The 15,000-nt window shown below is 40.3% G+C and overlaps 1 protein-coding gene and 1 pseudogene across 11 annotated transcripts in view; one reads left to right on the top strand and one right to left on the bottom strand.

The window, feature by feature from the left end:
* The window catches only part of LOC138006965 (NLR family CARD domain-containing protein 3-like), a 336,786-nt gene that overhangs the window by 302,203 nt on the left and 19,583 nt on the right, over window positions 1–15,000 (top strand). The window lies entirely within an intron of this gene.
* LOC138008500 (uncharacterized) overlaps window positions 1–15,000 on the bottom strand; it is a 29,855-nt pseudogene that overhangs the window by 2,262 nt on the left and 12,593 nt on the right.

The raw sequence follows: 15,000 nt of genomic DNA, 5'->3' as shown, positions 1-15,000 counted from the left end.
AGCCACTTCACTCATTCCGAACTTCAAACGATCTACACTGGAACCCCAAACCACTCCTGACACGTGGACGTCGAAATATATATATTTTTCATCGAACACGAAATGCAAAACCGTTTGATAATTAACAAATTTCTAGTTTATAAAGAAACTGTGGTGCTTCGTCGGTAGAAGAGTAAAACAGGAAAATTTGGTTTTATCAAACGTGTTGATAAAAGTCGAATTACCACCGTGAACGATTTGAAAAGCTGACGTTTCAAGCGTTAGCCCTTCGTCAGAGCGAATAGAGAAATTGTGGGTGTTGTTGGTTTTTATCAGGGTGTAGAGGAGCTTTGCCATTGGTGGAAATATAGTAACGTGACCGGCCTTTGTGAATAAATTAATGAAATGAGAGGCGTTCATTGATTCCATGATGATTGAGCGTACCAAGTTTGTTCCAGATTTTTGCGGCTTTCTGTGTTCCGTGGTAAGGATAGGTCGCAAATTGTCATATTGTGGTGGGAGTGATTAAGAAGATTGAAGTGGCGCGCAACTGGTTTTGTCCTTTTATTTATGACATGGTTAAAATCTCATGACTGAATCGATCCGTTAAAATCCCTGACCACTTTACATGCATCTCCGCTAATGTCATCTATTGCATAACCTGCCCGCTATGAAAGAAGACCTACATAGGCGAAACAGGGAGAGGATTGGCGGACCGCTTTCACGAACACCTTCGAGATGCAGAAAGAAACGATACGGATGCATCAAAACCAGTTTGCGTGCCATTTCAGTCTTGCTAATCATTCCCACCACAACATGACAATTTGCGACCTATCCTTACCACGGGAACACAGAAAGCCGCAAAAATCTGGAACAAATCCGCAATTGTCAGCATAGCTATTTTAATTCCTTAAAATTGTCCAATTAAGGATAAAATTGGATACTTTCTGATAGGGTTTTCCTCTAAAAACAGGCAAACTGTCTAATTTCGAAAATATAGGACAGTTTGTCTAAGCCAATCAAATCCCAGAAAATACAAACTAGCCACTCAGCACAAAGCATAGCGCGAGCTCTGTAGTAGTTGACATATAGCAACCCAGTAATTAGCTCCACCCTCCTTACAAATAAATGTTTTCAGAGTGGAAGGTGCAGCGTAGCGAAGCGAGAAAGTTGGAAGATATCCCTCGTCATGAGCTCGATGCAGTTCTTTGCCGTTTTTTCGCCGAAATTAAAAAAAAAAGGACGGTCACTTATACGAAACAGAAAGTTCGGCTGTCATGCAGTGCTCGTCGGACTGAAAACTGTGGCAGAAACTACAGTATTTTGGGAGATCGTGAATTTGCAAATTCACTGAGGAAACAACTTGAACCGAGCGCAGGGTTACGGAAAGCGAAAAAATGTCTCTCGTGCTTTAATTTAGCGAAGCAGACGACGAATTCCTCTGGACTTCAGGTAATATTTTGGAAATAGAGGTAATTCACAATACTTTAGTTTGCATTTCTTTAAGGATAACAGCTTGACTAAGCAATGCCCAATTACAACTGACTAGCTATATAATTAATAGGTAACTGGCCTACATGCTCCTCCAATTTGGACAGCATGTAGTCCTATTACATATACTAACAGAGGATGGATCAAGCAAGATACCTGTCTTAATTTGATTATAGAATTTCAATAAGCATTTGGTGTATTTGTTTCTTAAACACAATTTTCATTAACTTCTTTACATTTTCCGTTATCGCGTTTCATAATCTTGCCCCCAACTCTAGAAAAAGAGAAACGCTGCATATCCAGGCTTGAGCTCTACGTATTACAAAAAATTCCCGGCGGCAGATGATCTGTTGGCGTAGCAATGGATGTCCGGCGAGATATTTCCAAATAGGTTTAAAATATTTGGCGGATCCAATTTGTTCATAACATCGTACATAAGAACTGATATGGACTCAATGTAAAGAAAATTTACTGGCAAGATAAGAGGATTGACAAACAAGGATATGGCATCAGAGGTTGCCGCCTATTTACGTATAGTTAGGGTTTCGAGTTGGATTTTCGAGTTGGTCAGAGTAAAATGCAGACTGCAGACCAGAGTAAAATGCAGACTAAGATTATAATGTAAATGTTAAAAAAGCCCAAACCCTTTAGACGTGCTAACAGTTAAGCCTAAATATTACTTTATTCTTAATGAGGCCTATAAGGTTAGCACTTCTGAAAGGTTTTGGCTTTTTCAACAGTTACATCATAACCTTAGTCTGCATTTTACACTGAACAACTCGAAAATCCAACTGGAAAATCCAACTCGAAAACCTAACTCGAAATCCTAACTAGATAATTAGTCTGTCTCTCCTGACCTACAGTTTTCCGAAGAAAAAGAACAAGATTTGAAATCTTTTAAATTAAAGCAACAGGATGTCTCTGAAGTGTTTCTCACTGCAATTGATTTAAAATGTAATTTTACCTAATAAATACGTGCAAATCAGGAGAAAATGCTAAATATAGTGACCAATCTACTGGAGGGGGGACTGGTAGGCTTTTATAGATTGTGCCAGTAAAAGTAGCATGTTACGCTACCAGCAGTGCCCATTTTTTGCCCATATGATGCTCAAATGAGTGAAACAAGTCTAAAAAACGTATCACGATTCGTGTAGCAGTACTTTTTTGGTGTCACAAGCTCTTCTTCTATTGTATTTTGCTTTCTTTGTCTTAAGGCAAACGGTGTTTGCTGGCTCTGGTATGGTCTCTTGCTGCGAGTTAATCGGGCGGCGTGGCTGACGCAATTTGGCAAACTTGCAAATGAGAGGTACTGTGACCAACACCATCTAGCAACTACCGGTCCCGTCATCTCGTGCCACAATGCCTCCTAGGGAGGCTCTCTCTCCGTTACCAAACCGCGAATGCGGCTAAAACATTGAACAAAAATGGTCTCAGGCTTATAAATATATACTGATTGTGCAGTGCTACTTTTTAAAGTGCCCCCAAAGGGTTTTCCGCAAATGGCAAAAACGTTGTTTTTCATCTATTTTGATAATAACTGAAAAACTGTCGGATAGGTCTTTTTAAAAAAATGTTGACAATATCGTCTTCATATTGTTTACTAATTCCCGAAATTTTAACCCTGGTCGTACGGCTAGGTTTTGAGAAAAAGGCCTTTGAAATCTCTAGTTTCCAGCCCCCCCCCCCTCCCCCTCCCCTCCAGGAACTCGGTCACTATATTTCGCATTTTCCCCTGATTTGCATTTATTTGCCAGGTAAAATTACATTTTACATCAATTGCAGTGACTAACACTTCAAAAGAGACATCCTCTTGGAACCAGAAACCAAAAATACTGTGGGAGCAACTTACAAACAGCAGAATAGGGAAATAAGTGCAAGAAGACTAGAAATCGTGTTAATAAAGAAGAAAGAACAGCTTTGCTTCCTGATTGACATCGCTGTACCTTGGGATGAACGGGTCAGGAGCGACTGAAGAGATTGAGAAGATAGACAAGTATCAAGATTTGGGTGTGGTATTGGGAAAATTGTGAGGGTTGAAAGTGGAAGTTGTACCAACTGTCATTGGAGCTCTTGGTGTGGTATCAAACAGGTTAAGCCATTGGCTTGATATTTTGAACTCAAACACTTGAATCAGCTTGCTACAAAAGGGGGCCTTATGAGACAAGGCCGATGACTAACATCGTCGATTAATTAATTAATTAATAAATAATAATAATAATAATAATAATAATAATAATACTACTACTAATAATAATAATAATAATGATAATAATAATAATAATCAAAACCGGTCACAACATCAAGTTCGACCATTTTGAAGTCTTGGCAAATGGACGATCTGATTTAAAACTTTAAAATAAAAGACGCCTTACTAATACGCGACCTTAAACCAAGGTTAAACGAAAAAGTTGGCAGTGAGAAACTTTGGCTTCATTAACCGGCCAATAAAACAAGTTAGTTTTCACTGCTTATATTACGTTTATTTATTAAGAGCGTTGTTCTTAATTTAGTTACTAGTCTCTCTTAAAGTTTTACAGATAAATAATTGTAAAAATGTGTTCAACCGTCATATCTGAAGATGTAAGCAAATTAAAATGCGTTATAATATGTTTACCATAGCAGTTTTTAAATAATAATAATAATAATAATAATAATAATAATAATAATAATAATGGTTACATTTAAGTAATTTAAACATGAATTCTGAGGCAACTTTGATTGTTTACATCAGAAAAAAAATATCTCTTTTTGAAAATAGTTGTAAGTAATATGTTTCATTTTTTCTCTTTTTTCATTTGAAGAATTATTAGGTAGCAATTTCACACAGAATATCCTGCCTGAGTAGAGAACAAAGTTTTCAGTTTTCATCCCCCCCCCCCGGGGCCCCCGGAGGGGGGGGGGGAGAGGAGAAAGAACTGGCATATGAAAGGGGTGGGGATCCTCTTCGTCTCGCTTAGAGGTGTAAATTTCGGATTTTGGTCTAACTAAGGTGTTCTTGGGAAAACGCCATTGTATGTAGCCGATATGTAGCCGTGAAGGTCTCGTTTAGGATTTCACGCAAAGAAACATAAAATGTATATTTATATGTTTTAAATATGGTCTCTTTTAGGGTTCATGAAGTCCTGGGAGAAGCCCAGATTGGTCTCCTTTAGGGGTTTAATTTAAAATTTCCGACGGGCATTCCCACCCCTTCAAATGCGAATTCCCTCCCCTGGAGTTTCATCCATCTGAACCGCGGGTAAATCGGTCATTCCAAAAAATATTCTTTACTAAAGATGTATCTACAGTTATTGGGAAAGCAATGCATCATTTTAAAGCTATCAAACTAAGCTTTCCCAAAATATATCTTACTAACAGAGAGCTAAAATATTGCAGAAAAAAATTAGGCATCGTTTTTTTACTTACTCGCCCCTTGTATATCTTTTCCACCTACTTGCTGTCTCCTCCATTCTCCAGTTTCTATCTTCCTTGTTATACTGGGGAAGGGGAGAGAAATCAAGCAGGGTGGAAAAGCTGCAGCGTGGCCAGACAGGTGATGGCAGAGAATAGAGAGTGTTGGTTGGAGAGCGTGATGGCCTTATGTGCCTACTGGGTCGAGGAGAATGGGTGATGATGATGATGATGATGATGATGATGATGATGATGCTAGCAGAGGTCTCTTTTTTTTTGCGTTCGCTGGACTGACGAGTGCAGGAAAATAGACCTCTGCCATGGGTCAAAACTCACTGCGTTGAGCATGCCCGTCGGTTACTTCACATGCTGTGCGCGCTCAATTAACAACAGCGGAATTACTGTAACAGAATGCACGAGACACGGTGGGCTCAAGTCACAATCAGCAAACATATCATGGGGCATGCGCTTTGAACAGTGCTGTCCAAGGTCGTGGACGGCGGTTAGATCAAAGTGAGTCTCTTTTCCTGAACTCGTCTGCCCAGCGAACGCAAAAGAAAACACCGCTGCTAGCGGGGAACTTCCCGCCTAACATCGGATGTAAAAGAGTTTTAAGCCCAACAACTCGTAGAATGCATCTTAATAGGCCACTTTCTATATACTAAAATTCAGCTTGAAAGAGAGGTTTAGAGGACAAAGACAAAGGAAAGTGGATGATATACAAATATTTGTCACATTGATTCCAACGTGTTTCTATTCTTTTTGTCCTCTGCCTCGCTATCAAGTTGAATATTGATATTTGGAAAATGGCCTATTGACGTGTGTTCAATGACACCTTTAGTTTGTCAATTTTGATCACACGTTTGTCCAACTTTCAAGCGTTTAGGCGATTTTTTTTACAACAGAAAGATTGCGTTTTCGGCGCCTCGCGTTGACAGTAAACCGCTGAAAACGTCGGAATAACAGTTGCGTTTTAACTTAAGTCGTTCCCGCTTGTTAGCCACAGTTATGGACAACGTATTAAAGGAGGAAAGCAGCCTTTGTTTGCCTTTAAATTCAAACGTGAAGTCCCTCTGTACGATATTAGACGCGGATCCAAAGATGTTCCAACTACTTGAACGTGCACAGCCGTGATTTGAGGGAAAGAAAGCCTTCGGAATAAACGCTGCCACATTTATTATGGAACGCATGAGATGTCCTTAGCAGCGTCCCCGTAACTGAGCCATTGCCATTTCTGTTTATTGTGGTACCAAACTGCACTGTGATTATTGTCCACCGCAAGTACATTGACAGGCGGCAAAAGCGTTGGCGAAGGATCCAGCCAGGACGCAATTGCCCTGATGGCGCCCGTTTCACAGCGAGCCTTGTTCAAAAAGTATCTGTTCCCTATAAAAAGAGTAAAACATATTGCTACGATCATGCAGAACATGTGATGGTAATCCCTACCTAGCTTTAGTCATTGACAACCAATATTGCGTACGATCCTTCAAATTTACTGATTCTCGCCTTGGAATTCCTTTCCTGCGTATTTTTCTGCCTTTTAAATTCTGTTTTCGTTATTGTGTAGCACCGTTATAATTAATTGTTATACTCCTTAATTAAATAATATGAAACCTTGAGAATCTTAAAGAATGGCGTTTTTCACTCATTTCACGTTATCATTTCATTTCATTAAGGTCATTTACTACAATCAGTGCCAGCTTTTAAAAGTCTTGGCACGCTCACCCTTTTAGGCTGTCGTTATTACTTAGTTGCGCCCTCTCCCCAAACAACAATCTTGCCGATCGTGAACAGACATTACCTTACTGCTTTTCAACATTATGAAGTCTGAGAGGTTTTTGAGGCACGTACTTGTGTTAGCGTCCCAACTACTTCTGCCACTGATTGTGGATTCGCCCTTCAAGTGCTACTCGGACGATGATAAGTTACTGCTTATCAATAAATTATATCTCTAACGTCACGACATCGTTGACCAATCATATCAACGACCAGAGTATTTATACCATCTACTGACGTTACACAAATCACTTGACTCTGAAGATGACTTAAGTTCAGGTTGTCGAAACGTCGTCAATGTCATCTCAAGCAGTCCTTCTCAGGACTACACTAAACCGGACGATGGTACTCCACTTACTTCTGATAACTTTCCTTTTTCAATAATCTTATAATGACAAATACAAAGACAAAAGAGTTGAAGATCATCGCCTCATTGATCTGGCTCGCGTTTATTTGAGTTTACGCAGTTCAAAGATATGAACATTTCATTAAACGTCTGTAGCATTCACAAGTATAAGTGAACGCAAGGTAACCAGGCGCTCTCAGAGTCACGTTTCAAAATGCTGGGCTTGTAGGGCGCCATCTTGTTTTCCACTTGAGTTCAACCCAGTTGGCATGGAGCTGGTATCATTACCTTGCGCTTGCAATTGCGTTTGGCTGACCGGGTTCACAAGCAAGTGCAAGTGAAAATGCAAGTGCACGAAATAGATAAGAAATTCTCCATTTTCTGTGATAGCGCGTGCGTTTGCGTTTGCGATTGCGCTGCCGTAGTTCATGTAAGTATTTATTTGCGTTTTTAACACTCGAATTAAGTGTTGTTCCAAAAATACCCATACTTGCTCGCGTGCATATGTTGGTGTACGAATCTGGTTGTAAGGGTGTACACTTCGACTTATTAAGGTAGCTGCACACGAGGAGTTTTGCTCCCGGAGCATGCTCCAGAGTCATTTGGCACGAGCAGTACACACGATGGAGCATGCTTCGGGAGCTTACTCCATGTTATTGAACGACGGAGCAAACGAGAGAATATTACTTTGGGGCGGCTGATTTTCAACAGAGAAGGGTTTGGAATTTAGTGAAACATGGCGACTTACTTGAGGTCTAATTATTATGATGCTGACGATGCTTGGAGAAAAAGAAGTGTGTGCCACCAGCTGCTTTTGATACGCGTAATGGACGTTTTTAGGTAATTTGAGCAGTATTAATATATTGCTGCAAACACTCTCTTCGTTTCGGCTTCACTTCGATAGTATTTATATGATTTTTATCATATAACTCTGGGTTGTCTCTACACAAGTCTGTTACAAGTCGTGTATTATTTGGTGACACTAAAGCACCTTCCTCGTTTTTCGCGCATCCACTTGCGTTTTTGAATTCGAGCTCATCAGTTGCAGACCTTTCAGACACCTTTTTTAATTTTGAGCTCAAGTCAAGAGTTCCAAAAAATATATGGATGAGAACGTTTGGTAATCTGATTGGTCAATGTTTTGCATTTGCTGTATTGATTTACGCGCAGCAAAAAGGTGTCAGTACACACGAGGGAACATTTGAAAATCTGCTCAATTTGCCCCGGGAGCTTGCTCCCAAATATTTAATATTCCCTTGAAATGGTTGGTACACACGGAGGGAGTTTGCTCCAGGAAAGTGAGCCTGCAACATGTTCCGGAAGCAAGACCCCTCGTGTATGTATATTTAATAATTATTCTATGAGCGCGCGTTGGATATGAGATGCTGAGATGATACGCACCTCGTTGGCTATAACCAGTCTCATATCCAACAAGGGCGTATGGAATAATTGTTTTATTAAATTCCTTAAACTCCAAAAATTTGGAACTACGAAATAAGAGTGAAAAAAGCGAGAAAATCCAAGCGAAATCGAAAAAACTTGATGAAGATGCGATAATGCGTAATACCTTGAGCTCAGACAGACGTAGACTCGTCACAAAAACACTTCTCAGTTGACTTTTTGCGTACTTCTAAACGTCGGAATTGATCCAAACTTTCCACAAAAAAAGGTTTTTTCTTTTTTGGCTTTATTCAGAGAGAAATTCCGCTTTCCGGCGAAAAAAAATCTTAGCTTAGCAACGTTTAGCGCAATCATTTACCATATGAGCTCAAACTAAGGTATATGAGCTGATAACCGAGATTGAGTGAACCAATCAAAGCACGCGAAATGCATTATCCGAGGTTGAGAATTTAATATATATATATATATATATTGGCCTTTAAAGGTGGTACTATGATCAAAAAAATCAAAATCAAATCCTTTTTTCTTTGGATTTCAAAACTATGTTAACTCAACACTAAGCGACCCAAGTTTTAACTATCGACAGGAGCCCATCTGGAGCGTGCAACTTCCATACAGCGTCTGTGAAACGGCGTTTTCACAAGTAGGTTTATTTTTAGACTAGCCCTTCCCGCGAATTAGGTCAAAAAACAAAGGCAGTTCCGGTTCGGTGACCCCATGACGTCAGCTTAATTTCTTGTAATTGGTCATCGGGCTCCTGTGGGAGTCTCATTAGCGGGAAATTCAATCTAAAAATAACCTTACTTGTGAAAACGCCGTTTCACGAAAATAGGTAAGTTGCACGCTCCAGGTGATGGGCTCCTGGTATTGATTTCAAAAAGACACCTGTTTATTTTAACTGGAGTTATCTTATTTAATGGTCCGCCATTACTAACTTTAAAATATTGAGAGAGCTGGATCGAGGAGAAAATGACGTCAAAGACTCAAAATTTAAGAATTCAATGCGTGTGTACGAGGCTTAATTAATATGCAGGACGGGAGCTTTAATCTCGTGTTCTGCAAGTTTAATAAGCTGCGTTTATACGCTGAAATTTTAAGCTAGTGAGTAAATGACGTCACTTTCCCTAGATCCAACCTTCTTAGGTCCAATCGGCCAGTTAAAAACGTGAATAATGGCAAAACTTGCACTCAAAGTAAAAAGCTTTTGGATAAAAATCAAAGCTCAAAATTTTGACAGTGAAAGTGTTTGGCTAACACACTTTCAAAATCTGAAATCATAGTACCACTTTCATAGGGAGTTAAAGAGCTTACGAAACGAAGACGACGACGGCTACGAGGACTTCATTTAAAAATACGAGTTCGCATTATTCATATCACTATGAAACTATTTTATGTCGTTTCGCGTTAAAAATGTGTAGTAACTGTCGAGGAATTAAACTGGTATGAGTGAGTTGGAAGCGTAGAGAGAGAACTGAAAATTAATCGTGACGTGTGCTAACGTCCTCCACAGAACCTTGAATTTGGTCATTTCACGTCGTCATTTAGGAGATGACGGCAAAGAAATGTACCAAATTGTAAAACGCACGTGCAGAGCGTGCAGAGCCATTGTTTTTGCTTACTAAATCTATTGTTTTGTAGCGTCGTCGCTGCCGTCAGCGTCGTCGTTTCGTAAGCTCCCTAATTTATGCAAGGACGACGACGACGGACACGAGAACGACACAAAACAATGGGCTTAATGGCTTTACACACCCTGCACGTGCATTTTTTATTCTGGCGCATTTCTTCATTGCTGCCCTCGTCCTGAATTGACCAAATATGAAGTTGCGTAGAGGACGTGAGAACCTGACGAAACATTTTAATTTTCTTCCCAAACAATCACACGTTCATGCCAATTTATTCCTGTAATGTTGAAACACACTTTCCATTCCGAAAGACTTGCAGTTATCAAGAAATTATTACAAAAAATAACGGGAAATAATATTTTTAGACAAGTCCTCATTGGTGTCGTGGTCGTCCTTGTGCCGTGAGAGCCCTATTGACTCCTGCATTTCTATGTATCATAGAGTTCTTACGAACAGCCCACTGACTAATAAGTACATCCAAAAGATTCACCTGTTCCGTTCATCGCGCCGAATGCTAAGTCCAACTTCTGTTTAAGCTTGTCCCAAGTGAACTCCAACCCTATCACAACAAATGATTCCTGAAAGAAAATATTAAAAAAATCAAAAACAAATGCTCAAATGAGCTACCACAAAATTGGTAGGGTAGACTCCTCAATAAAATTGCGACCGGTCGAAAGACAAACTCGGCAATTCGCTGTTTTTAAGGTAAAACTTAAGGTATATCCAGGAATGCTAACATAGTTTAAAGTAAACTTTTTAAAGATAGTGCGACTTGAATACCTGAAAAGGACCTCTATTTTGCATTAGCTCTGAGTCCCTTGAAAAATTTAAAATACATACTTAAATTCAACAACCCGCCGTAAACAGGATCAAAATAATTTCAGTAGTTTATCGGACTGGCTCAAAATTAATTTGTGTCGCACTTAAAGGAAGCATATTGGATTAGTTCCTACTGTCGGCTTCAATTTTCCGAAGAATTACTACCTCTTCTTAGTGCTGAAAATCATAGCGGAGCTCCGCACCATGGTTGAGAAAATATGGAAACTCATCGATGATTTGGGTTTTAGCTATTACGTCATCATGCGACCGTCCATCCGTACGCCCGTACGTATGTCCACCCCTCTACGTTTGCCAATGTGACCAGCATCACGTGACCATAACGCGGGCTCAAGTCTAGAGCTCGCTGTAAAAATGGCCGCCTAAGTGAAGGGTTTTATGTGGTTCGTATGTGCAAACATAATTGCTTTTTGTGGACTATTGGATTGATTTTTTCATGTAAAACCTCTGCTAAAGGATGGGGAAAATATCAGGGAAACAATTTCAAGCAATTTTATAACGGCAGCTGGAAAATAACATCGAGGAATTGAGTTTCGTAATGAAGATAAACATTTAGGTATGTTTTTTAAATGCCCCGAACTACTTCGTGACCGTCTTTTTCGTGTTAAAAATCGTGCTAGATCATCAACTTAACCTCTCATGAATGAAAAGTTCACATTTTGCACTTAAAAATTCGGAACGTTTGGTTAAAATCTATTCTCCTTTTTTTGCCCCTCGAAGTCTGAAGCGCAATTAATTATGCAAAACACAATCGCCTTGGTTTGTCGTCACGGAGAAATGACAGGTGTTAACACATATAAAAAAATCACAGATTCTTCTTTTTTGGCCAAATTTGGTGGAAACATTGGTTAACTAAATTTGAAAACTTCTTTTTCAACTTTTTGTACCACAACTATATTTTTGTGAATTTTTGTACTTCCGGTTATCTTCCTGAAAAGTCCTTGGTTTTTATGGGGAATTTTTTTTTTTGCTGAAAAGCCTATTTTACTAGTAATAGTTGACACTGCAGCTGCCCCGCTGTTAAGTATAGCTGCACGCAGAATTCAATGTGTCCAGGGCCCAGGTAGGGGAGTGGCCGTTGAAGCGGGGAGAGAACAAATCAGTACCGAATATGAAAAGGACGTTGTGAGTAGACGGTTTGATCATGACGGACACGATGGTGTACCAGTCGAAACAGAAACTAAAGGAAACGCAAGGTCAATTTTTGCCGTAATGCGGCCACCGTTTGTTTAAGAATGTAACATACTGCAAGGGATGAAGTTTTTTAGTTTTGAGTAATGTGAATAACCACCAATGTCAATGCTTTACTGATTTAGACGTCCTTGATCTGGATTTTAAAATCCCAGTTATAGGATTAAATGGCCAAATGAATAGTAAGGAACCGGAAATGTTAAAATCTAACCGGATGAAGGAACTGAAGCGGTGTCACGGTATTACTAATGATAGGTACATCGAGTGAAAAAATTATTTAGAAACCTCTTCTGGTAACAAAACAAGAATTCGGAACTGTTGAGGGTATCCCTAACAATGCAGCTACCCATGACATGGTTTTGAATGTTTAATAGTTTCCTATGTTGCGATAATTTATTGGAAAGTCTACAAACACTTTGAAAGAAATGAAAAATCCAGCAAAAATATGATGATAACGTGTGGTCTTTTTCTTGAATCCAAAGTCGAATTCAAGACTGGCTCTTTCTAAACAACAACCTCTTTTAGGACAGAATGCTGTCGCGAGCCTTTAATATGTTAATATTTGGAACAACACTGATCGTTTGCCTTGTAAATACCCCTTTGAGAAAAAAATGGACCTAAGACCAAGGCGAACAAAAGCTTTCTCTCACTTTTCGAATAGCTTTCCCAACGGACGATTGCACGGCATGTAACGCGTGACACTCCGCGCGCGAGAGATGGGAAGATATTCTCACTATAATATTGAACCCCGATTACCGATCCATCCTTGATTGTTACGTTATTTCTGCTCTACGTCATTGGTACCCAAGACTTACTTGCGGGCATTTGGCGTGGAAACGTCGTCATTACCCATGTATTTCGTGTGCGAAAAAGTAAAGGTCTGTAGGATACTGGCCTTAGCTTCTTGCACATTGCGTCTCTTTTTTCACGCCAGGAACACACCGCGTGTTATGGTATACCAGATATGTAATACTATATCACTGTAACTTTATATAAGCGCAAGCTACAATGATGCCTCCTCGGGATCTAGGCAAAATCCTTGAAGGGGCAATAACCTCTAAAATGAGATATTCTAAGCCACATAGTATAAATGATTAAGTCCAGAAAAGTCAATTAGTTTCATGGGTCTTTGAGGACCCATGTTTTTAACCGAACGCAAATAAGCTCCATTTCTAGGCTTGGCTAAATCTATACATTACCTAAGATAGGTCACCCTCCATATATTAGGAAAATGTGCCAAAGAATGTTATCCCGGCATCCCACTCATGCTCATTGCTGTCAAAATATACAAAGATGGCGGCTAAAACGAAAGCAAGTTGGAGTGGTAGACCTTCGAGTGACTGGAACATTTTTTATGTACTGAATAACAAGTATTGCGGGCACAGGCTAAACTTGTTTATCCTTTACACGAGCAATTATTCCTTTTCAAGGAAAACTTGTAATCATTTACACGAGCAATGATACTTGTCGAGGAAACTTGTCAAGGAAAACTCGCTGGTGTCAACGGGGGTTACTACTACTACTAGGTCGCCCTCAGGCGAGCAACCACACGGCTCCTCCAGATTTTCCTGTCGACCATCAGTGAAGCTAGCCCCTTGGTATCAGCAGCACCAGTGTCCCTCTTCAATGTAGCTAGTCTTCGGTAGTACAAGTTTCTGCGTACGTAGCTCAGGATGACGATGACAGTGACCCGACATAGCTTGCGTTTTCCAGCGCTTGGCTCCGGCTGCACTATTTGCTTTGAGTTATGTTTTACTCGTTTGACTGTTTGTTTGTTGTGATAAGTTAAGTACATTCTTTTGGTTTTGCGTTGTAAGCACGCAGACTCGACCGTCCACAATAGGCCATTTAACAGTTATTTGCTCAGTGACCTAGCCTATGAATGGCTGCGAGGCTTCCGGTGACCTTGCATTGATACAGACCTCACCGCTTTAACGGTGTAGAGGAAAGTGAAAGTTTCATTGTACAGTAGCAAAATAAGGCAGAAAAGTATTCACCTCTAAATTTTCGATGACTCTCTTTCCATCTTGATCACAGAGTGACCTTGACCTCTGGGAACGAGGTCAAATTTAGAACGAGGCTGCCTCAATTCTGGTGTCCCCGCTCCCCCTCCCCAACCTCACTCCTGAGGAGTGGCAGGTAGACGTCAGGGATATCCCATCCCTCGTTACGGTTCAGGCCGGCTTGGTTGAGCTTAATGTGGATAGCCTCCTTGATCTTTCGGTCCGTATTCCTGGGTTCTTGGTCCAGAACCTGCATATTGTCCATAATCGGCCTTTTCGTGACCGCGTGTCCTGTTTGCATTTGTTGTTGACTGAGAGCAGATTTACAGTCCCCCCGGTCCAGGGACTTTTGATATTCTAAAGTCCTCTCCCCCAGTGATCTTTCAGTCTCTCCAACATACACCTCCCCACATTCCTCACACCGACTTTATAAATTACACCGCACTTTTCCATATTATCTAGGGGGTCCTTGGGTTTCACCAGGACATTACGAAGGGTATAGCCAGGTTTGGATTACACACTAAAATTGTGTTTAGCAAAGGTCCGTTTGAGCCTTTCAGTTACTCCCTTGACATATGGTAGTACCACATAACCCAGCGACGGTTTATCCTGGTCCCTAGTCCTGGTAGGAGGGGTCTTGTGAAGCTTCTCAGAAGTGTCACATTCTTTTAGAGCCCACTCAGGGTAGCCATAAACCCGGATTCCCTTATTTCAAATGTGGTTTGAGTTAGTTGGTTCTCTACTCTGCACCGAGAGGTTTTTCTCCGGGTACTCCGGTTTCCCCCCTCGTCTCAAAAACCAACCTATGATTTGATATCAGTTGATTTCTGAACAGTTTCCCCAATTATTGCCCCAATGCTAAATATACTTTGACACTAAACGGAGGTAGTTTCAATCGAGTGTCGTAAAACCAAAACCAAAGTTATTACTTTGGCCAATCAAAAAGGATGGAGATAATCCAGTA

This window comes from Montipora foliosa, chromosome 6 (assembly GCF_036669935.1).
Source record: "Montipora foliosa isolate CH-2021 chromosome 6, ASM3666993v2, whole genome shotgun sequence".
In the NCBI taxonomy this organism is placed as follows: domain Eukaryota; kingdom Metazoa; phylum Cnidaria; class Anthozoa; order Scleractinia; family Acroporidae; genus Montipora; species Montipora foliosa.
Note: the sequence above shows the minus strand (reverse complement) of the source record. Positions and strands in the feature narration are given on the sequence as shown.